This window comes from Mirounga angustirostris, unplaced genomic scaffold (assembly GCF_029215605.1).
Source record: "Mirounga angustirostris isolate CCGP_5_RB_7025 unplaced genomic scaffold, mMirAng1.0.hap1 SCAF_9, whole genome shotgun sequence".
NCBI lineage: Eukaryota > Metazoa > Chordata > Mammalia > Carnivora > Phocidae > Mirounga > Mirounga angustirostris.
Window position 1 is genome coordinate 113,575,264 of NW_026991717.1, and position 24,065 is coordinate 113,599,328.

At 46.0% G+C, this 24,065-nt stretch overlaps 1 protein-coding gene across 8 annotated transcripts in view; it reads right to left on the reverse strand.

Annotated features, from left to right (window-relative positions):
- Positions 1–24,065, reverse strand: part of SLC8A3 (solute carrier family 8 member A3) — a 146,030-nt gene that overhangs the window by 23,092 nt on the left and 98,873 nt on the right. The window contains exon 1 of one of the 8 annotated variants that reach the window (XM_045901112.3): positions 10,598–10,667. The exons of the other annotated variants lie outside the window; for them this stretch is intronic. The gene's annotated coding sequence lies outside the window, so the exon portion shown is untranslated. Of the gene's footprint in view, positions 1–10,597; positions 10,668–24,065 lie in introns of those variants that run through there. 8 annotated transcript variants of the gene reach the window in all.

Sequence of the window (24,065 nt, forward strand, 5' to 3'; positions counted from 1 at the left end):
CCATACCTAGGCAGGATGTTGACCTGCCCTGCTTCTCCTCCCAGCCTTCTGCTGAAGGAGGAACCAAAGCATGCAGCATTCCCAGCTAAGACCAGCTGTATTGCTTGGAAAAGATGTGCCCAGGAGCTCTCCCAGCAATAAGCCAGAAGGGATCAGGAAACCCATTTCTGGGCTGCCTGGCTGGCCTCTCAGAACATTCCTTTGCACTGAGAACACCCAATTCCAAATCAGGCCTCTAGTCCTCAGGAAACTGCAAAGGGAAAGGTGCTCTTTAGCCGCTGAGTTCCCTTAGGGTGAAAGGGAGAGGAAGCAACATTTATTTGTTGAATGGGTGAATACTACGCTGGAGGAGGGCCCTGTGGATTTGGCTTTCTACAAGGAAGGGATCTAAGATAATATATACATTTACATTCTCAACACCATGAGAACTTTCTTATTTCATCCTTACTTCAGCCATATAGCACAGATATTATTACTTGCACTTTAAATATGAGAAAACAAATTCTCAGAGAGGCTAAGTAACTTGCCCAGAATCACACAGCTAGCACGAAGCAGAGCTGGGATTTTAGCACATGTCCCTTATTACTCCTGCAGCTTATTTTATGCAAGCAGCTGGATGCTGTTCCTAAGCTGTGCCACAGTGAGGAACCACAGGATTCTCCCATTTAATTGCAGGCAGCAGGTAAGAAATTAAGGTAATAAGTGGATCTGCCTCTGTGCTGCGTTGTGAGTAGGTGGCTTCCTAACCCTTTGCACCTCCCTTGCTAGAAGTAATCTCTAAATAATCTCTAACTTGGTGACTTCTTCCCTTTGGATTTCTACTAAATGACTCTTCACCATATCAAGAAGGGTTCTTTTTCATCATTTCTAAATTTATCCCGGCTGCTCCAGGCCCGCTCATGTTCACAAAGCTCCCTTGACCCGGGCCTGCAGGACAGAGCCCACAGTGGAGCTGTTAGCCTTTCTGTGGGAGCTTTCAGAAGCTTCACATCTCTGTGTTGGGTTCTTGTAGTACTCTTTATTAGGCACCAGCAGACCCCCATCTCTTCCCCTGGCAGGTTTCTGGCCCCATTCAGGGCACAAAGCCCCTCCCACCCCAACCACACCCTGACAGCCCGACACTGACACTCCCCTCGCCCTTGCCAAGGTCTAGGGGAGAGATTCCTTGTCTCATGAAAAGGTTTAGGATGCCCTAAATGATTTCCTTCTCCATAGGGTCCCCAAACAGTGCTCCTCAAACTTTGATGTGCATATGTCTCTCCCTGGGGTCTTGCTAAAATGCAGATTCTGATTCAGTGGGTCTGGGGTGTGCCTGAGATCCTGCATTTCTAACAAGCAGCCAGGATGTACCCATGCTGTTGGTCTAGCGCTCAAGACTCCTTGGACAAGCCTCTCTGATTCTATTAAAAACTTAGGGAAAATCAGGGGCGCCTGGGTGGCTCAGTCGTTAAGCGTCTGTCTTTGGCTCAGGTTATGATCCCAGGGTCCTGGGATCAAGCCCTGCATCGGGCTCCCTGCTTCTCCCTCTGCCCCTCGCCCTGCTTGTGTTCCCTCTCTCGCTGTCTCTCTCTCTCTCTGTCAAATAAATAAATAAAAATCTTAAAAAAAAAAAAAAAACAACTTAGTGAAAATCAGACAGCTGTCCGAATGCCAGTTCAAGTCAGGGAGGAGGAGGCTGGAATCAAAGGCTAGCATTTCAGCCAAAGGCTGGAGTTAGTAGGTCCACTCTGACACTGCATTTTGAGGGGGACATTGGAGTGCACACAGAGGAGGGTGACTGGTAGGGTGAAGGGTCTACAAACCGTGTTTCAAATTAATTTGCTAATATTTGTATAGTGCTTACCTTGTGCCAGGCCCTGTGCTATTCAGGCACTTTAGGTACATTAAGTAATTTCATCCTTCCAACAAACCAGGGAGTTGGGAACAGGTCAGGCAAGGTGCTGTTCTCTCTGCGTGTATTATCTCCCCGAATCGTCACCATAACCAGCGAGGAAGATACTAGTTTTGTCCCAATTTGTAGATGAGGAACTGGAAGCCCAGAAAAGTTAAGAGACTTGGCCAAGGTCATAGCTAAGTAAGTGGCAGAGTTGGGAGGTGAACTCAGTGTGGCTACAAAGACTGTGCTTCTAAGTGGGATCTGATACGCGGATCCACGGGACAGCTGTCATTTGCAGAAGATGACACCACTCCATGGTCCAGGCGCCGTCACAAATGCTGCTTCCGAAGCACTGAGGCCTTTGGCAGGGAGGCAGACTTCTACCTGACCACGGACCATGACAACAATAAGATGAACTGGCTCACAAGGGAGTGGCTGCCCAGTTCCTGGTGGTATTAAAAAAGTAGGCCGCTGAGCATGCATGAAAACGGCCATGGAAAGGCTTCCTGCATGCTGCACAAAGTCAAGTAGATGACCTGTAAAGGTCTACACCCAGCGGTATACTGGTAAACCAGCTCTCTGGTGGGGGGGAAAGGAACTCTGATTTGGGGTATAGGCCTTTCCTAAATACTCCCATTGTAGTCAATTTCAAGCTACTAAGTTTTAATGAGCAACTTGCAAAATTCCTAAACGTTTAACGATCTGCTCTCGCGAACCAGTAAGAGCCAGTTCCCGCACACCACTGACAGCAGGAGATTTACCAAAATGTTTGAGAGGTTAGAATGACAAAAGGTGGTTCTGATTGATTTACAAATGATTTTACCCAAGCTAGTGTTTCCTCAAAATGGGTAACTATCTGAATAAGTAAGGTATGAATATATTTCTCCAAACAAGCCTTTGGAAAAAAGACTCAAAGATTGGCTTTTAAAAGGAATGTGGGTGGGTGAGAGAGGACTTGGGCCCTTAAAAGCAGACAGCTTCCTCGAGCCCAAGAAGAAGGGGAAGCCGGAGATTCGAACCCTGAGAAGGACTCAACACACTGTTTCTGACTTAAAGATGGAAGGTGTCATGTGAGCAGGAATGCAGGCAGTCTCTAGCAGCAGAGGGGTCCCTGAATGACAGACAGCAGGAATGGGACCTTCAGGTTTTAAGCCACAAGAAATTGGATTCTGCCAACCACCTGAATGACCTTGGAAGCTGACATTTCCTCACAGCTTCCAGATAGGAGCCTGATCCAGCCTTGATTTCAGCCTGGTAAGACCCTGCACAGAGAACTTAGCCACACCAGACTTGCACTTCGGAGCTACAGAACTGTGAGATAATAAATGGATATTGTGTTAAGCCTCTAAGTTTATGACAACTTGTTACACAGCAATAGACAACTAATATGGGAGGCTTGTTTATTTTACAAATTTAGGAACTGAGCCAAATGATCTTTTGAAACTCTTGCCATATCTATTTTGTAATCAGAGTACTCTGTCCTGATGGCAGGGCCACTGCTAGGCTATATAGCACCTTTGTGGAAAGTTGAGAAAAAATACAGCTCTGGAGATGCACAGCTTGGCAAGGACAGGGTGCCTTTCTCCAGCTTGCACAGCAATGCATCAGGATGCTGGGCTTGGCATGGAGAGAACTGGCTGGATTTTTAGCTTTCCACTCAAGGGTCTTTATGCAGTGCACAACATGCACAACTGTAAACAGCAGCCCTGCTTGGGAGACTCTTGTGTGATTTACTCACTAGCCCACACACATACCAGAACCAACAGGAATATGGGACAGGCTGAGGCAGAGAGATGGATTTCACTGAAGAACTCTCTACAACTTGGGTGGGGTGAGTGGTCAGGTGGGTGGGAGGATGAACAGGCAGGGAGGTACAAATTGGGAGGGAGGGGTGTTTGGGTGTGTATGAAGGAGCATGCACAGGATCTTTGCTGCTTTGGAATCTATTCTGGACCCTTCTGATAAGCCCTCTGCTGTTTGCAGCTTCTTCAGTTATGAGTAGCTGTACCCACAAAGATATGGCTTCCCCTAAGCAAAATGTAGGAACATTTTGTCTCCACTGTCAGTTAAGACCTGACTGCTGGGTCTGTCCATGGGCACAAACCCACACATGTTTGAGGACTTGGTGGTCATTCTGTCTACTCTGGAATGTCTGGCTCATAACTGGGCACTGTAGTTCATGACTGACTCATTTGCTCTCCCAAATACCCACTTTCCCAACACCTGAAGAGCTTCTTACCTGTGGCTAAAGGGAAAAGTGCATCTCACATGACTGTATGATTACAGATCTAGGCTTCAGGATAGGGTCAGAGGCAAAGTGGTACCAAAAACCCCAAAGGGGCCACTCTCTCTGTTTCCCAAAGGTCAGGACAAAGTGAGGGGATTTTTATTTCTTAGAAAAGCAGTCTTCTAAAATAGGCCCCCTACTTTTTGAAGGCTCTCATGATTTGCAGGGCAGCTCTACGAGGTAGAAAATATTTTAAATTACAGATTTTTATTCTCTCCATTCTTTCCTAGGATAAAGACTGAACCCTTCATCCCAGGAATTGGAAGCTCTTTGTAATGTCCACCCATCCATCCATCTCTTCAACTTTATCTTTTCACACTTGCCCACACAAACTCTACACTTCAATTCTCCTCATTATGCTCAAAATATGCCTTGGGGCGCCTGGGTGGCTCAGTTGGTTAAGCGACTGTCTTTGGCTCAGGTCATGATCCTGGAGTCCCAGGATCGAGTCCCACATCGGGCTCCCGGCTCGGCGGGGAGCCTGCTTCTCCCTCTGACCCTCTCCCCTGTCATGCTCTCTCTCTTTCATTCTCTCTCTCAAATAAATAAATAAATAAAATCTTTAAAACAAAACAAAACAAAACATGCCATACTTCTGCACACCCTGGAGACCTTCCTTATTCCCTCTCTGTCTCTCCCTTCCTCTCCACATCCATCACTCCATCAACCCATCTATTCATCCATCCATCCATTCCTTCATAATGACAATACTGCATAATGAAACTGCATTAAACTGCATAATAAAATACTTCATTCAGCAAGGATTTATTAAGCACTTAATGCATGGCAGACATGATTCTCAAGCAAGAATTTCTGACTTCAAAGAGTCTTCTCTGTAGTGGGGGAGGCAGATCATTCATCAAGTAATTACAGTAAAGTGTGGTAAGTGTGATGATAGGGGGAGAACAGACCTGAGGAGGCACATGGTCTAGAATACGATCAGGGAAGCCTCACCAGAGGAAGGGATAGTTCAGCAGGGGCATGAATGATGAATCAAGTTGGTGTGGCCACAAGGAGGAGAAAGAGTCTTCCAAAGAGAGGGGATGCCCTGTGCAAAGGCTTGGTGATGAAAAAAAATACATGGTGCCTTCAAGATGAGGAAAGGAGTTCAGTTTGGCTAGAGCACCAAGAGAGGAGGCAAGGGGAAATAGAGGAGTCTGGAGAGAAGGCAGGGTCAAGGACATAAGGGGCCCTATAAGCCATGCTAAGCGGTTTGGGATAGTCTGCCCTCTCTACCTGTCCAGCTGCCCCTTACTCCATTCAAATAGAACCTAGGTACCACGTAGATCTGGAGGATGTTCCTGCATGTCCAGCCCATGCCGGGCTCCTGACCTTCTGACTACTGCACTAAGCTAATCAGGTACTGCCTGATGCAGTACATACTGCCTTCATAATCATTATCTTGCCTCCTGAACTAGGCTATATTTCAAGGGCTCAGAATATGTCTTGCCTACATCTCCTTCTTTGGTTCCTCTTCAGTGCTTACTGGATACATGGCCCCTGATTCATCCATTCACGCATCCTTCACCTGTTAGAGTAGGCAGTTAGATAGACTGGAGCAGGAGGGGAGAAAGGAGGATAACGAAGGGACTGGGACTCCCTCCCCCCCACCCCCCGCCCTGCTGCCCCGTCTCTGAGCAGAGACCGCCCCATCTCCTTTAAACCAGCCCTTTTTGCAGTTTAGCACCTCCTGATAAGCAGCAGATAGGGGCTACAGAGACTGCCCCAGCTTTGGAGCATGCGCACCTTATCTGCTAGTAACCCTGAGGCTCTTATAATATCATTATAATACCATTTGCATTGCGGTTTGCCCCCCGCCCCTCCTGTGGGTTGTGCTTAGGCAGCTTGCGGGCAGATGACTAACATAAACTTGCACAAAAGGTTAGAGGGGAAGAAACAGAGGGGCATTCCTGGGTGGAGCGATGATAATAGGATGGGAGGGAGGAGGCCAAATAAAACCCCCAGAAAATAACAATGAGAAGGTCAGCATGCTGCCTCCCTTCATCCTCTGTCAGCCCACTCCTCTCCTCTCTGTAGTGTACCGTCACCTTTTGCTAAATAAAAAACCTTTCCTACTTTAACTCTATCGAGTCTCTCGACTGAATTCTTTCCTTGGAGAAGACAAGGACCAAGGAATTCCACAACTCACCACCCCGGTAGCCCATCCACTCGTTCTATATCAGAAGTTTGTTCCTGCTCTCATGAAGCTTATAGTTTTGTGATGTGAGCATGTACAGAAAAACCTCCCTTTTGCTGCTTCCCTTTGCTTGTGTGGAATTTCCACGCAGTAGGGGGTAATACTAAGCTCTAGGAAATGTATTATCTCGATACAGGGAATCAACATATATGCCTCAGGCAGCTCAAATCAGTCTTGGTTTGAACATATCACCAACCTCAAGGAGGCTCCCAAGCTTGACTATTTCTCTAGGCACAGGTGCCAAGATAGCGGTATGTATTTGTACGTGGGTGCTCACACACGTGGAAAACTAATGTGCTCATGCATCGTCTAATTACAACTTCTCTGCCAGGACAAGAGTGCTCTCATCTCTTTAAGCTGTGATACAGATCCTTCTCCCTCTTTGCTGCCCTACGGTGGGGAGGGCTTCACATTCCTGATCGTGTGTATGGGTGTGAGTGGGGGTATGATGGGGCGGAGTGAGGGTTGGGAAGCTTCACTCTAGGTTAGCGGGAGAATCCGGCCTTGAAAGTCATCTCCGTAAGGGGGTTATTCTCAAAGGGGAATTCAGTTTCCAGTCCCGAGAGCAGTGGAGCTGGGCAGGTTTAGGCTCTACATGTGACTCAGTTATTTCTAGCCCTATATGGGCCTCACGTTTGCCCTGCCTCTCCGTAACTGAGTGGGGTCTGGGAAAGGGAGGATGATTCACAGCTCCAATTCTCTCCCACTTGCTTCTAAGCCAAGAGGGGAAGTAAAACCAACCAACCAACCAACCTACCAATGGTCTGGGGACCTATGGCTACTGTCCCCTGAAGTTGATAAATCCCCTTCCTGGAAAAGCGATGAGAATAATCTATAAAATCATTTTATTTAACAGTGTGCTCCCAGCACGGAAGAGAACAAGCGGCTGGTTATCTGATTCACGGCTTTGGACATGTTGGGTCTCTCTGTCTTGATTTCCCTCTCTGGTAGGCATCTCATTTTTTTTTTTTCTCTCTTTAGATTTTATTTATTTACTTGAGAGAGAGCGAGAGCACGCGTGTGCGCGTCCGCATGCAAGTTGGGGGGAGGAGCAGAGGGAGAAGGAGAGAGTCTCAGGCCGACTCTGCCCTGAGCGCAGAGCCTGACACGGGGCTCGATCCCACAACCCTGAGACCATGACCTGAGCCAAGTCAAGAGTCGGACGCTCAACCGACTGAGCCACCCAGGTGCCCCTGGGTTTCTCATTTTTTAAAAAAATGTGATCTAAGCAGAAAGAAGAAAAGACTATATTGTATGGACATGAAACTTCAGGTACAAGGAAAACCTTCTAATAATTAGGAAGAGAGAGGGACTGGCTCCTGGGGACCTGTGTCAAACATTGTCAAAGCTCCGTACTTTCACCTTAATTCCCTGTCCACGAGAACACTTATAAAGCCCATACTGCTGGCAGATAATTTCTAGAGATCCCAGTGAATAGCAAGTTCAGGAAAGAGTCCTGTCCCTGGGCTGCGTGGAGAAAATCCTTCAATTAGAGACTAAGATTAGCTTATTCTACAGACGTTTTCTTGACTGAATCAATCAGGGACGAAACTAAGGCAGAGCTGCAGCCTGGCATTGTGCCGGGGGCTCTGTTCACCCACAAGTCGACAGGCATGCCGCCCCCCCGGGGCTGGGCGATGAGCCGCGGCGCTGGATGCGAAAACAGCATGTGGGTCACTGTCAGCCACTGTCACCATTTCAGCGTATTGAGTTGTGGGTCCCAAAGGAGCTGTCAACAATTTCTACCTATAAGACTTCTGAACGAACTGTTTTCCAGTTCTTGCCTTCTTCTACCAGCCAAATGGCAAATTCTTGTTTTGTACCACCTAGAGACAAAATGGGGCCCAGGCTGTCAGGGGCTGGAGCCAGGGCACCCGAGTCCTAGCCCCATCTCAGCTGCAGGACCTCTGAGTACCCTGTCCCCTCTACTGGGACAACCTAGCCTACTGCTAGTTTCACAGGACCTGGTGACCTTGTCAGGAACATAGTAAGCAAACTTCTTGGAGAATAGAGTCTAAAGGTAGAAGCTGAGGTTTCCACAAGGGTGAGGGGAATAAAAATCCTATTTGCTTTGTGTTTAAAGCTGTTGATGGTCAATGGGAGAAGCTGATATAGAATAGAGAGTCATGGATCCAGGGCCAGGACCAGGGCAAGTGAAGCACAGATGCAAAATTTAAGGGTTTACCACACAGCTCAGTAATTCCGATCAGCAATATTTTAACGCAGTATTTTTAAAAGTCAGAATTAATACAACAATCTAGGATGAACAAAATATCACAATTTTAAATAAAGACAGGGCCCAACCTTGACTCACCTCTCCCTAACCCTAATCCACTCTGGTGGTCATCTGGTGCCATCCTGTGTGACAGAGAGAATGTCAGGAAGCAAAAGACCGGAGTCTGAGTTCTGTGGCGTATCTTACTGCCTTCCTCTTGGCCGTCCACTCTCTCTTGAGCTTATATAAGGAGGGCAAGAGGCCTTATCTCTCTCTTGGGATTTTTGTGGGTAATGATACGAGCAGAAAAACACAACCCTTGCTTTTGGAAACTGCAGGTCTCATTCAATTCAGTAAGTGTGTGTGTGTGTGTGTTAGAGAGAGAGAGAGAGAGCGCGCGAGTGAGCTGTCAGTAGGGCTCCTACTTCACTCTCCAGAGCTAACAACTTTAGCCTTCCAGGAAGCCAGCCAACTTCCTCAGCCTCACAGAGTCCATCCCTTCCTCACGGCTCTCCCTCACCTGTCCTTCTGCAGCGGAGGAAGCACCTGCCCACTCCAGATCTCCGCAATGCTCCTTATTTTTAGACAATAGGGAGGGACTGGGGGAGGGTGGGGAATGTCTTCTCTGAGAACATCGCCTTTGAACTGTGCTCTGGACAGATGGCGGCCAGCTCTCTGTGGCCCTCGTTTCTGCCTCCCTGACCTTGTCAGTTCTGGTCCACCTCTCCTTTCTGCCATACCGCCCTACTCAAACCATTGTCACATGTGGCTGGGACCCTTACAATAGCCACCCAACCCATCTTTCCCTGCTTCCGTGCCTCTTGCCCTGTAGCAGGCCATTCTCCTCTCTAGAGCCAGAACAACTTTTAAAAATTTGTTAAAGAAAATTATAACATGCCACTTCTCTCCTTAAACCCTCAGTAAGTTCCCCTTGTACTTAAGAGTAAAATTAAAATTGCATAATGTAGCCCAGGAGTTCTGAAACATTAGCTCACGCAAAATCGTCCGGAGGGCTCCATCCCCAGAGTTTCTGATTCAGGAGGTCTGGGTGGGGCCCAGGACTTTGCATTTCAAATAGGTTCCCAGGCAACTAATTGCTGGGCTTTGGGCTCCAAAACCACACTGAGTACCTGATCAAGCCTGCAAAAACTCAGCCTGGCTTCCCCACCCCTCACCCTCTACCACTCTTCCTCCAGATGGAGGAAGGCAGTAGTAGATACTCTGTCCTAGCTGTATTTGCCTTCTGTTTTCTCAAGTCCATCAACCTCATTCCTGTCTTGGGTCCTTTGCAATAGCTCTTTCCTCTGCCTGGAGCTTTCCTCCTCTAGATATTCTTAAGACCAGGTCCTTTAAAAATGTCTCAGCTTACCTGTTACTTCCTTGTCCACTCAATGTGATTGGACAGCTATTCTCCATCAAATCTCCCTGGTTTGTTTTAACTTGTTTATTTATTTGTTTATCTGTGCATCGTCTGTTTCCCCCAACCTAATACAAGCTCCATGAGGGCAGAAACTGTGACTATCTCATTTACCAGCACCTGAACTATCTCTGGCACAGAGATGGTACCCACTATGTTTGTTCAGGGACTGAATGAACAGTAGACTAAGTGGGGGAGCTAGGATTTGAACCAGGGACTGACTGCAGAGCCTTATACTGGTCCGGGTGCTGGGCCAGAGCTGTGGCTGGTCTCCCTGACTCCATTCTTGCCCATAAAACTCAACTCCCTTTAGAGCCCAGTTACTGGGCTACTCTTTTTTTTTTTAAGGGGGGAAGGGCAGAGGGAGAGGGAAAGAGACTCTCAAGCAGGCTCCACGCCCAGCACACAGCTGACATGGGGTTCATCTCATGACCCTGAGATCGTGACCCGATCCAAAAATCAAGAGTCAGATGCTTAACCGACTGAGCCACCCAGGCGACCCCGGGCTACTTTTATGAAAAGGTCACTTTAATCCCTCTCCTTTCCCCTCCCAAACAAGTCTAAACTCCCTTCCCAGCCTTCAACACATGCCCGAAAGGAGTCACCTTGGCTAGAAGAACCTGGCTCTGCTGTCACTTCAATACTTCACTCATGGCTTCCTTGAAGTGTATTCTCCACGGTTCCTTCCGGTGACTGGTGCCATGAACATCATTATTCATTGTCATTAGTGGTTCAGAGCATGGGCCCTATGGTCAGAGATATCTGGACTCCGGGTGTAAGAGTTTTAGGACTTGCGGCAAATTACTTCATCTCTACGAATCTCAGTTTCCTTGTCTGAAATGGATGTAATAATAAAACCTGCCTCATAAGGTTTTTGAGAGAATTGAGACAATGAAGTAAAACTTGGAGCATGGGAACTGGCATGAAATAAGCAGTCCAAAATGTGACTTAATTCTGTGATGGTCTACTTGTTTAAGTAATAGCCAGAGCCAGCAGTAGAAGGATTCCTCCTTCCCTAGTCTCCAGGATCAGGTCAGAAGAGGGCGAGATGGTTGGGAGTTTGGCAAGGGCTGGTATGGGACCAGGCAGGGCATTTTCTGAGTTCCACGGTTGGCCTGAGGAACAATTATAGACAAAGGGGTATGCCTAGAGAGGGTTTGCATCTCCTCGACACCGCTCCTCATTTCACAGCACTGCATAGTGACCTTAGCCTGTCTTAGGAAGTCTGTTCCCCAATGGAGATCATCCTTCCGCGGCACCTGCTGCCCAGTGTTAGCGCATGCCTTTCAGAGGGTCACCCTGCCTACTATCCAACACTGCTCTTTGTTCTCCCCTGGGGTAGGAGCGCAGAGAGGGGCTGATGAGGCTGCTCATTTGCCTATTTTCATCCCATCCCATCTTTCATGGAGAAACACCCTCAAGGGTCCTGTTTGATTGCCGTGGAGGAAGCAATGGTACCAGTTTGTGTACTGAAGACTCCTCAACCTTGGAGAAGTTCTCCACAAGAGGTCAAGTAAGTGAAGGCAGCATTCGAATTCACTTCCACCGAGCCTGATCCTGGCTGTTTTTCTTGACGGACAACCCCCCCATCCCCACCCTTTCCTTTTACCAGAGATGCAAGAATCTGATTTTGTAGTCCCAATCAGTGCCCATCTCTCAAGTTCCTTTTCCACCCTGCCCCCTGCTTCAGTGACTTCTCCCAACCCTGCTGCCTCCCTCTGTGGGGCTGGCTGGGTGGCCTAACCAGGCTTGGCGGTGGAAGAGAGTCTGTTTCCCTTCCATTACATACCTGCTTTTCCTCCAGTTGCCACCTCTCAACCCTGTCCGGGGCCAGAAGGTTTGTAGTCAATACTCATTTCGAGCGCGACATGCCCACACTTTTGCCCTCGCGGTGGAAAGCCTGGGTTCACGGAGAGGCTCGGGCCAGCTGACAGGCGCCAGCCCAGAGCACCTCTGGAACCCTCAGTTAAAAACCTGTTTGTGTATACTGCCCATCCGTGGGTTGCTGCCTTCCCAATGCCTTTCAGGGCATGCCACAGGCAGGCAGAGTTGTTCACCTGGAACAGAAGGCCGCGACACTCCGGAGTGATAAAAGAAAACACACCGACAATGACAGTAATGTAATACATTTAAAACTCTACATCTGCCTGGAGGGCCTTTAATCAAGGATTCTGAAGCACATTCTCCAGACCTTGCCCATTCATCTGTACCACATCCCTGGGCAAGAGCAGACAGGTAGGGAGCAGAGCGCCATAAATAGAGTACTGTATCATTATCCGTGATGCGAACACTATGTATTTAGACAGCATTTCTCTGAAGAGCTAAAGGGCTCCCCACACACTGTATTATCTAATTCTAATTCATTCATACAGCAGCCCCCAGATTGGCTGCCTTGCAGGGAGTTTGGAAAAACTCTGGATCCATAGAAATTCACTTTGATGCCTTCTGCCTCCCCTCCTGCCCCTGCTTAATTCACAGGCACTTCCCAGCGCAGCTCCCACAAACCCTCAGGAGCCAATACCATAGCTTGACTCATCTTGTCTACACACCACACACTCGGTTTCACTCCTGTGATACTAAGAGCTGTAGGAAGAAGACACGATACACTTCCTTGCCGTCAGACTTCATCTGGCTCTAGTTTGTTGAGTTTTTAAAACCTTGTTTGTATGGACTTCATGATTATAATGAAGGTACAAAGCAGGGAATGGGGTCTACAGGGTACGCTGACCACATAGGCCCGTGGTCAAGGCTAAGCTACCAGGACAGCCTCCCTGTTCACCTTGAAAATGCACATCACCTTTAAAACTGAGCAAGTGGGTTTTCTTCACTTGTAAGAGCTTCTGTATTTCCCTTCCACTGATGCCATCAGGGAGGTGATATTCTTCTGTTATGTACTCATTGTCCACGTCACAGTTGTAAAGAAAATCAATCGAGTGTGTAATTCTTTCCTTATTTGTCTTCCCCACTGTCCTGAGCTTCAGGAGGGTTAGGGCTGTACTCATTTTACTTGTGTCCATATCTCCAGAGTTGAGCACATGTCCGGTGCATAATAAAAATATTTGTGGAGTGACTGAATGAGGGAATGAGTGATGGTGTGAGTCATCTGTGGTTTATAGCTTCTAATCATGCCCTTTGTTTTACCGGTTTAAGTTCCGTTTTAGGGCATGATAAAGGCCTCCACTCCCGTTCTGTGTCATCATGCACCTAGAAAAAGCTGTCTCACCAGTACTCCCTCTGGTTCGCCTCGGCCCTCAAGGAAGACATAGGGGCTGCTTGGGTAGAAGTCATATATCTTCCCTCTCCTCCCAGTTTCCATCACACTAAGTCTAATCCCATCCAATGATTTAGTGGAGCTCTGCCCTCAGCTTGGTTAATGACCTTCCCAAAAAGTCCAGTATCCCCAACAAGCTCTCTCACCTACATCTGCATTTGTGATATGGCAGGAAAAACACATAAACTCTGGGGTCCCAGACACTTGAGTTAAATTCTTAGCTCTAATGCTTACAGCTGTGTGACCTTGGCCAACTTCCTTAGCTCTTTGAGCTTCTGTGTCTTCAGCAGTAACAAGGAGATGATAGCATCCACATCGGGTAGTGTGCAGCCTAAATGAGAAGACACAGGCAGCAGGCTCAGTAAATCACTGTTCCCTGCCTTTCTCTTCTATCCTCGACCCTTCCTTTGACTCATCCTCCCTCCTGGCTGCCACTCATCCTTTGGATGCTTCTAGCTGTCACCCCCTAGGTTTTAGGCTCCATGCTGGAAGTGTTGAGACTCAGACTATATTTAGATGCCTTAGCTCTTTTATCTTTTACACCACTGTGTTGCTATAGTGATGGCAGAGAGGGAAGGGGGAGGATAGCCTGAAAGGAAAGATGGAGCTCAGCCATGAAGATGGGTGGATCTGGCTGGGGACTGCTCCCAGTGAGCTGGCGCTCTCCAAGAACCCTTACACCTGTGCATTCCATCATCAGGAGGTGCCCCAAGGAGATAGGAGGAGGCAATGCCCAGTAAAGGTTCTTAAGAAAAGGGGAGATAAAGAAGAATGACTGTTGAAAATTGTTCATTCTGCTGCCCAGGCACAGCCTTAGCTCCTGGACCTTCCTCGAATAGTTTCTTTATCAATTAAGTCCAGAGACAGAAAATGGGGCTGGGCAGAGGAACGACATCATGATGTTGGAGTTTGGAAGATGCTCAGACCAGACTCCTTCCCAAGAAGAAAGTCCCCTTTCTTGCTGCTGAATGTGGGGGAAACTCTTGTCCCACTCAGTCTGAGGACTTAGAGGAAAAAACAACAGAGTTCAGTGGAGCCACATTACAGCCCAGGATTGTCATGGATTCAGTCCACAGGGGGAACCAAAGTCACACAAGGGCAGAAAGGAAGAGAAGTCTCCTCTATCCATAAGCAAAACTCCATGTACTCACTGGATTTGAATGTGAACATGGCAGGCTCCAAGCTGATGATAAAAACTTGCACTGTAGAATAAGCCAGTTTTCCTAAAGCTGCTACTCACACATCATTTCACTGGATCCTACAAATGGCCTGGTGAAGTAGGATTATCTTGACATGAGGAAATGACACAAAGAGGTTGGCAACTTGCCCAAGTCGCACAGCTGGTAAATGGCAGAGCAGGGATTTGAACCCAGGCCACCTGGACTCCAAATCTAATGTTCTCTCCATACCAATGGCTTTCAAAAACAATTTTTTAAAGCTGAAGAAAATTTGTGTGAAGAAGGAAGCCTACGGTGAAGTATAACCAAGCACAGCAGGCAAAAGCAGAGATGCTGTAGTTGAAGTGGAGGTTCCCTCTTGGACAACCTTTCCTTCCAGTCTCACACTCAGGGAGAGAAAGTTTTAGGCGGCCCTTCTCAAAGTGTAGTCGTGGAAGTACCCATATTACAAACATCTGGGGTAGCTGTAAACGTGCTGCTTCCCAGGTCCCAATCCCAGATTCTGATTCAGTAGATCCCAGAAGATTCTGATAAACACTAATTTAACTGGAGGTAAACTAGCAAACTCTTGAGTCAAAAAACTGGGAGAAGGGACATAACAGTATGATCTCTTTCTCTTTTCCTGTTTGATTCCTCAAGCTCATTTAGAGAAGCCTAAGATCAGGCATCTCAAAGCAATCAGGCTGGACTGTTTTTTGCTTTTCAACTGCCCTCTGGGCCTTGGCCAGTTGCTAAGCCCTGGGCTCTAGCCTACAAACTGGTCATCAGGGTCCAGATGAAATCACAGCCATTGTCTGACCTTGGTGAGGTCATCATCGTGCCTAACAGAGCAGATATACATGCAAGGAAGCTCTGGGTAGGGGTTCAGAGAGTGGATACCATACTCAAGAGCACAGGAGGAATGTTTATCAGGTGAAAAGTCCCAAAGGGGCATGTGAGATTTGGGCTGAAAATAGACTTACTGGCCAAGCACAAAGTCTAGAAAAATATACAGGGGCATGAAAGCCCACTCATTGAAGGGTTGGGAGAACTATATGACAAAGGAAGGAAGTCCTGATGATGTGGTTGAAGGAGGCAGTCAAGAATAAACTAAGGTTTTTAGCTCCCCTATGTGCTGAAGACCTAACGATGCCCCCCCTTCTCTATAAGTAATAGCTTCCTCTGGGCCAGACACTGCTTTACACAAATAACTCATTTAATCCATTCCAGGACCCCGGGTACTATTAGAATTTCTAGTTTGCAGGTAAGGAAACTAAGACTATTAGAAATTAGGTAATTTTGCCCAAGGTTACTCAGCTAGTAAGTGATAGAACCAGGATTTGATCCCAGCGGTTTGATGCCAAGGCCTGTGAATATTCTTACCCAAAATGAACCCATAAAGTAAGTGTATGAAGTCCAACTAAGTTTTCATGATGAGGTTTTTTTCAATCTCAAATTATTTCCATTTTTTCCCAATTTTGGGGTGGATGATCCTTACTTAGCTGATGTTTTGCGGTAATCCAGTACTAGGAAAGTGAAGGAGTATCTCCAAGAAGGTTATTTACCCAGTTTTTTCCCTTTCTGCTTCCTGATCTTTCAGCAGGTTGCATTTTTAAAGTCTTTTTAAAAATGTCTTTAAAAAACCCCCAACAACAAAGGACTACAATACATTTATTATGTAAGTCCTGCCTCTAAGGCACAGCCGCTGTCCCATCTGCTCCAGAAACCTTCCCCAGTGACTTCCCCTGTGGGCTACTCCCTCTTCAAACCTGGTCCCATTTCCAGTTTGTAGGAACCACTTGGCACCGAATACCCACAACCTCTGTCTTCTCCCATCTTTATTGTCCTGTGAGCTCTATGGGGGCATGGCCATGCTATACATCTCTCTTTTTCTCCAGCACTTGGCACAGTGAGGTTAATTTGAGCCACTGAGCATTCATGCAGGAACAGGAAGTTGAAACAAGGGAAACCCAAATTGAAGGAGGCCAAGGAAGTATGGGTACAAAGGGAGGTAAGAATGGACAGCCTGAATTCACCAGCCTTCTGTGCAATTTGAAGATAGGGGGAAACATCCTTGAATACATTCTTTCTTTTCCCATTTGCACTATTCCCTGGGATCATAATCTCTTCTACTTATCATTTGTCCTGGGTCTAAGGAAAGATAAATAGGAAGGAAAGGAGGATAAGGACAGGGAGGAGACGTGACCTAGCCTTAACTCATTATCCCAGCTCGTCGTCCAAAGAAAGTTGGCTGGTTCTAGTTCTACAGTGTTCTGAGATTCAGATTCAACATGACTGGTTTCTACTGTGCCATTCTGGAAACTGACCTGGCTCCTCTCCCCAGCACGTCCCTCAGATTCTGGCCACATATGTACAGTTATGCATTTTCCAAGAATCCATCCCTCAGGCATGGAGCCCTCTGACTGAGATATCTTCTTTCTGGATAGTCCTTTACAGTTGACAAAATGCTCTTTCATGCATGACCATTCAATAGTTTCCCCACTATCCTGTGGGGTAGGCAGGGCAATTATCAGGGACCCAACTCTACTTATTGCTGAAATTGGAATTATGGGGTTAGTTTTGGTTCATTTCCTCTCTACCAAAGGAAAACAAAATCCTATTGGAAAGGCAGCTGGCAAATGTCTTAAGTTTTGGAGAAGGAAGAGAAGGAGAAGAGCCAAAATTAATGATAACACCAGACAGCAGACAACTGGCCGTGTTTTGCATTCCTAGCTGCCTAGTACCAACTTCCAATACCTGAAGGAGAGGGAGTGCCAGTAATTCTTTGAATTTGCCGTGGGCACTTCTGTTTACAGAGTTATTTCCTTTCATCCTCACAACAACCTAGTGAGGTCCATGTAGTTACAATCACTCATATTTGAGGGGTATGGCAATTGAGACCTAGAGGAATGAAGGGATTTACCCAAGGCCACACAGCTGGTAAATAGCACTGCTTGGATTAAGCTCACATCTTCAGATAACAAGGCCAAGGTTTACCCAATCCATACCTGGGCATTCTGAAGGTAACAAAAGCAGTGTACTAAGATGATCCACTTCAGTGGACTGGGCATATAACTACAAAGGAGAGAAAAGCAGAGATGTTGCTGTTAAACTGCTCTGTGTCTGAGTCACAGCCCTGGCACTTATAACTGGGTAACATTGGGAAAATCACCTTTCAAAGCCTCAATTTTCTCATTTGTAAGAGGATGGCATGAGGATTAAGTGATACATCCTCCTGCAAGTTGCTTAGCACAAATTGCTCAATATCTATCCACTGCTGTTGTGATTGTTGACAGCAATTACTGACATTAATTGCTGAATTTGTTTTAATTAAATGATCCTGAATAAGATTGTATCATCTTGGCTATTTTCCAAGATGGAGGTGGCATCCCACATGCTTAGGCATCTTCTCTGTTTCGCAAACTTCCCTATCCTGTTTCCTACAAGTGGCTGTAAAGTTACTTTTCAAGCATACCCTCCATTAAGAGTAGATTCAATGCTTGTTGCCAACCTTTTTGGGCTGGAGGATAGAAATCCTGTGGGTGGGTGGTTATCTTATCTTTTCACCCTGCTGGCCATTATTCAGCCAAGCTTAACACATTTCTGCCTTTTCATTTTTTCCTCATACTCTGTCTAGTCAAGTTTCTAAAGAAGCAAACTTTTCACTGAAGCCATCAGACAGAACACTTAGCATTTTCCTCACATGCACACATTTTCAAAGTACTTTTCCATCTCTCTCCAGTGTTCAGTCTCCAGAGGGAATGTGGTGTCCAGGAGTGTGGCATTAAGAGAGTGGAACATGGAATATTTTCTGGAATTGCTAATGCCTAATTGGAAGTCAGAAAATATTCACTGAGGAAGACAAGAAATGGAGTTGGGGAGAGACATTAGGGACCTGCCTCAGGTCAGAAAACTGGATTGCAGGGTCTAAAGTGACTTCGGGCTCCAGATTTCTAGAATTCTGTTTCCCAAATGACATTTAAAATGTTTGAAATGGGAGACAAAGAGCAGTGGACATGTCAGTACAAGGATGGAGGAAGAAGATGCCTGGGAGGTGCTCACGTGTTTTATAAGGTGGACGATGGGAGGGAAGACGTGACTAGACAAACTGTGTGGGGTGGGGGGGCAGGGAGGGGAGGAGTGAGTGCCCTCATGAACTCCAGAAACTCAATCCATTTAACCATGGCTATTGAGCATCTTACGGGCAAAGCGTGTGATAGGCGTTAGGGGCTGAAGGAGTTACAAACATGAGTAAGACATTGTTTTTTACCTCAAGGAGCTTGGCACAAAGCAGATTACAAACTTTGAGAAAGAGTGACCTAGAAGAAGACCTGGCCATATTCACAGTGTACAGATTCCTGTCCGTAGCTATTTTGCCCCAGCTGTAGTCTTGGGAAAGAGAGTGGATTGGCACTCCATTCTCCACGCACGAAATGAAGCATACAACACATACCCAAAACCATAGGGTAATAATAATAACAATAATAAAACACAAAAAGCAGATTATAATTTTCTCTTTCCTTCCTCCTTAGGCTTTTTTTGGTGTTGACACTGAAGGTGAAATGTTGACCTGATTTCTCCTGCATAACAATGTTTGTAGTTTGTGTAGGTGACTATTTAGTGTGATGCCCCTGAGACCCTTCTCTCCCCTTTAACCTGCCCAGCTCCCCACCCACACTGACCCACATTGACCAAATCCCTACAATATGCCCAGTATTGTGTTTGGCACCCAGTCAGGCATCATAATAGAGATGGCAAGCTACACAGAGATAAATAAAAAACAGTTTGCCTACTCTTTGAGAATTCACAGTCCAATGGGGGAAGGCAGAAATGTAAGCAGATATTTACACTGCAAACTCAGTCTGACTTATGAAACTAGGAAGGACTTGGAAGTTCCTATAGGTCCCAAGCCACACATCATTTCATAATAACACCTATTACTTATATATCATTTAATAGGTTCCAGGCATTGTTTCAAGTGTCTTACATGTACTAACTTAACAAATCTCCATAATCCAGTAGGGTAGAAACTATTATTTTATTCATTATCCTCTTTCAGAGATGATAAAACTGAGGCACAAGGTGGTTAAGTCACTCGCCTAAGGTCACAGCTGATAAATGACAGAGATAGAATTTGGACTGAGATAGCCTAGCTCCCCAGTCCCCATAGTATACTGCTTTTCAAATGAGATAATAAAAGTTGCTTTCCAGGGGCGCCTGGGTGGCTCAGTCGTTAAGTGTCTGCCTTCGGCTCAGCTCATAATCCCAGGGTCCTGGGATCAAGCCCCACATCGGGCTCCCTGCTCGGCGGGAAGCCTGCTTCTCCCTCTCCCACTCCCCCTGTTTGTGTTCCCTCTCTCGCTGTGTCTCTCTCTGTCAAATAAATAAATAAAATCTTAAAAAAAATTAAAAAGTTGCTTTCCAGTGAGAGAGAAGGAGATAGTGGCCTCTGTCATCCGCTATCACCTTCGGGTCTCTCTGGCTTCTTTTCAACCAACATTTATCGAGTGCTCCTTACGTGCCAGACACCATGCTAAGTGCTTTCAACACATCTCACTTGACCCTCATTACAACTGAACGAGGCAGGGACTAGCACTCTGCCCTGTTATGGACTGAATGTTTGTGTGTCTTGCCCTCCCCGCCCCCCCCCCCCCCCCCAATTCTGGAGTTTCAAGAACAGTAAGATAAGATTTTCTAGTTCCCTTGGCTTAAGACTAGCCACACCAAGCCCTCACTCTGGGTATGTGTTTGTATCCACATCTTGCTGAGAATGAATCAGAATGCAACACCCAGACCCCCTACTACACGGAGCCAGTGCTCAGTCAGGAGTGCCGGAGCCACCCGCGCTTCCAAAAGTCCTGAGTGACGGGAGTCTGGGGGCTGTTGCTGTCACCTTCCACAGGTGCCCACTGTCCAATGCACAGGCCTCACCGTCTTCAATGATTATTTAAGAAAACAAAAATTCTCCAAGGATCGCTAGCCATCTAACAAGTTTTTAAAGTCATTACAATTACCCAAAGGGAAAAAGAATTCAGGATCATTCCTATGTCCACATGTCCTGGCCAAAGTCCAAGCTAGAGTATTACCAGGAGAACCATCATAAAAATGAGAAAAGGAAAACAGTTGAATGAAGACTAAGGAGCCGGCAGACAGGCAGATGGCCTTCTGAAGGAGAACCACCTTCCTAAGAATGCCCCTTATCTATCTCCGTTATCTATCGATGGCCCAGCAGTCATATAAACACTGTCCATCATTGGCCACAGGGGCCTGCGTCCAACAGGCTCAGACACTTGCCACTCGAGCTCATTTATCTTCACTTTTTTTTTTTTTTTTTTTATTGCTCTGCTGTAAAAAATATCTTGACTGCTACAATCTCCTCCCTTTCCCGTCTTAAGCAGTTACTCTCTATCAAATACTCAATTCTATTTTCTGGATGTACAGAAAAATCACTTGAGCTGCCATTCACAATTTTGGCTCTTGAGGCAAATCAAACAAATTCAAAACAATTGTTACAAGAGCTAAAAGGCAAAAAAAAAAATAATTCAGTGCCGATGCTTTTGCTTCATGGAATTTGAGCTCCATGTATAGCCTGTCATCCCTACTTTATACACAGGAAACACAAGGGCCAGAACTTTGCAACCCATGTAGTTTCCAAGTGGGAAATTAACTAACCAGTCTTCCAAATGCTCATAGTTCATCTATATTAGCAGGGAAGTGGGCTGGAAACTGACAGAGTATACGTCAGATTTTATGCCCACCAAGAGATAGCAATATATGTAGTATTTGATAGTTATAGAACAGGTACTATAGGAAGTGTGCAGTCAGTGGAGAGAATAATTACTTGGTAGGTATTAAAATGTTCTTGGAAGAGCTGGGATGGAGCTGATCATTAGGAATACGTAAGGTTCAGGTAGATGAAGTGAAGAAAAAACTTACAAACTGTGTGGCATTCAAAGAGGAAAATGCAAAGTGTATTCAGCAGACCATGGGCAGGCCATGTGGCCAGAGCAGAAGGGTTGTGGGAGCCAGTGGGTAATGTCTTATACATCTGGTTGGTGATGTTTTGAGAACTAACAAAGCCCCTCATCTAGACAGGAGTCCCTTGGGCACAGAATCCGTCTGGGCAAGTTTTCTGGGAATGCCAGTACCTACCACTTCCTCTGGATACTGCTATTTCTTTACCAAGGGTTGGCTGAGAGGCATAACTGCTCAGAGCTACATCATCTGGGATAGTTCTGTCCTTCCTGCCACCCTCACGTAATGGTCTCTTTCCCAAGCAGGCTATAGACCCCTTTCCTGCTGTTTCCTGCCCCGGTCTGCTGACACGTGGATCACTTGCCTTAACACTGAAGACCTTGGTACCTGGCTCACACTCTTCCCACCAGCATCTGGGTGATGTTAGCGGCCCCAAAAGATGACTAATCTTTGCCCCTTGATCCACTGACCGTGATGTCTTTAATGACTTTTACCACCACTTCAGCCACCCATTCTCAAGCCTATACCTTGAGTTTTCTCATCCCCTAGAATTGCTCCATCTTTGAAATAACACACACAAGTTCACACATCCCAAAGCTGAACTTACCATCTTCTTTACCAAAGCCATCTCTTCTCCTTTCATCTCCATGCCAATGGATCACACCACCATGCATTCATTCCTGCAACCTGGCTCCCTCTCTGGACTACCCTCACTTCCAGTCAGGCACCAGATCCTGCTGTTTCGACCTTCTTATAGCTTGTGAATACAATTCCTTCTTGCCATCTCCTCTAAAACTTATTCACTAGCCACCTCTGGCCTGGATTCCCCTAACAGTCTCCTCACCCATCTCTGTGACCCGATTCATACCCACTCAGTTTCATTCTTAGAACAGAGCTAGAGCCATCTGGTCAAGCTGCATATCTCATTAGGCACCCCCCCTTCTCTTTTTAATAGTTCTTCACTGTCCTCCAAACTTTTTGGCATGCTGTAAAAGGCCTGTTTCTGGACTGAGGCTACTTGCCCTCTTTTTTCCCCAGTTCCCACATGTTCTCCTGATCTCAGACACTGATCTCTTTTCTGAGACGCTTTTCCCAACCTCCCTAGACTGGATTGGTGGGTCTCTCATGTCGTTGTCCCACAGCACCTTGTGCTTGCTCTGTGATGACATTTCTCATGATCAGCTGAAATTTCTTGTTTACAGACTATCCCCAGCACCAAGCACAGGTTCCAGAACATAGCAGGAGCTCACGAATGCTTGCGAAATAAACAAATAAACAAATGAATGACTGAAGAAAAGATGCACGAGAAAAACATTTTGAATACAGAAATGAGAGGTCAGGCAAAATAAAAGATAAATTTAAGGTTTCATACTGGGTGACGGAGGTGGGGATGATGGCACACTGGACAGAAAGAGGGAACTTCCAGAAAAGGAGAAGGAGTTGGTTTTGGTGAATGAAAATGAAGCTTTCAATGTGGGCATGTTGACTGGGAGATTATGGTTAGCATAAAGGAACAGGGTCCAAGAGTCACAGATTTGGGCTCAAAGAAGACATCTCTGAAGCCTTCTGCATAGATGGTATCTTCAATACAGACTTGAGAGGAAAGAGCAGCTGACAGAGACTTCTTCATGTAGGAAGTTTTTCCAGTTATCCAGATAATTCAGGTCTAAAGCGAGGTTTTTATCTCTTAATTTTCTGAATAATTGTCTCCATTGTTTCTGACTTCAAAGATCTGCTGTTTTTTGTTTGTTTGTTTGTTTTTTCCTCCTCCTAACGACCATTTCTCTTTTTGGAGCATATTTTGCTAACTCCAGCTGTTAATTGCCTCATCACACAATCAGGCCATTGTGACTTCTGTAGGCTGCTTTATGAGGCATGATGCTTATTTTTCAATTGGCTTCTACTGTTTTCCCCCCAAAGATAATTTCTTTGATCAACACATTGACTGGCTATTGATCCATCCACATTTTACCAGACATATTCTTGCTCGCTCTCCCTCCTGCCTCCTTTAAGTTGATTGTTCACACAAAATCTGTATTCTGAACTTTCTTCTTCTTCATTTCCAGTGACTACTTGTGAGTCCTTAAACATATCACATAACATGGGCACATCCTTATGCCGACCTGTCGATCCCAAAAGCTCAGTCCTGTTAGTGGGTGAAATAACAGTGCCCTGGCACTTTACCAGGACTACATTTTACCCCGAGGACCCCAAATCAGCTAACATTTTCCTAATCAAGTATAAAGATTTTATTTAGTGAAATCACGATTATTTTTTAGGTTTGAAATATAAATACACGAGCACTTCATGAATCTGAGAATGTACTTTCCTATCCAGGACAGAGTCTTTGGTCTTTTGAAAGAACTTGTATATAGTGGTCCTTATTCTAAATACATTCACTGTACTAAATTTTTGCTCCATGTAGAATTACTCCAATATGTCCTTGATGAGTTTGTACAGCTGGAAGGAGACCCGCTGTTGAAGTATGGAACTGCATCCCAGTCTTATGAGTTGTCCTGGTCACATTCTGGAAGTATCTATGTGTAGCAAAAACTTTCTTCGTTCTAGGGAATGGGTCTTAGCCCTTTGGGGGTCATGAACTGCTCTGATAATTTAGATGCTTTTTACCAGAAAAATGTACACACTCCAACACAATATTCTGTATACAAT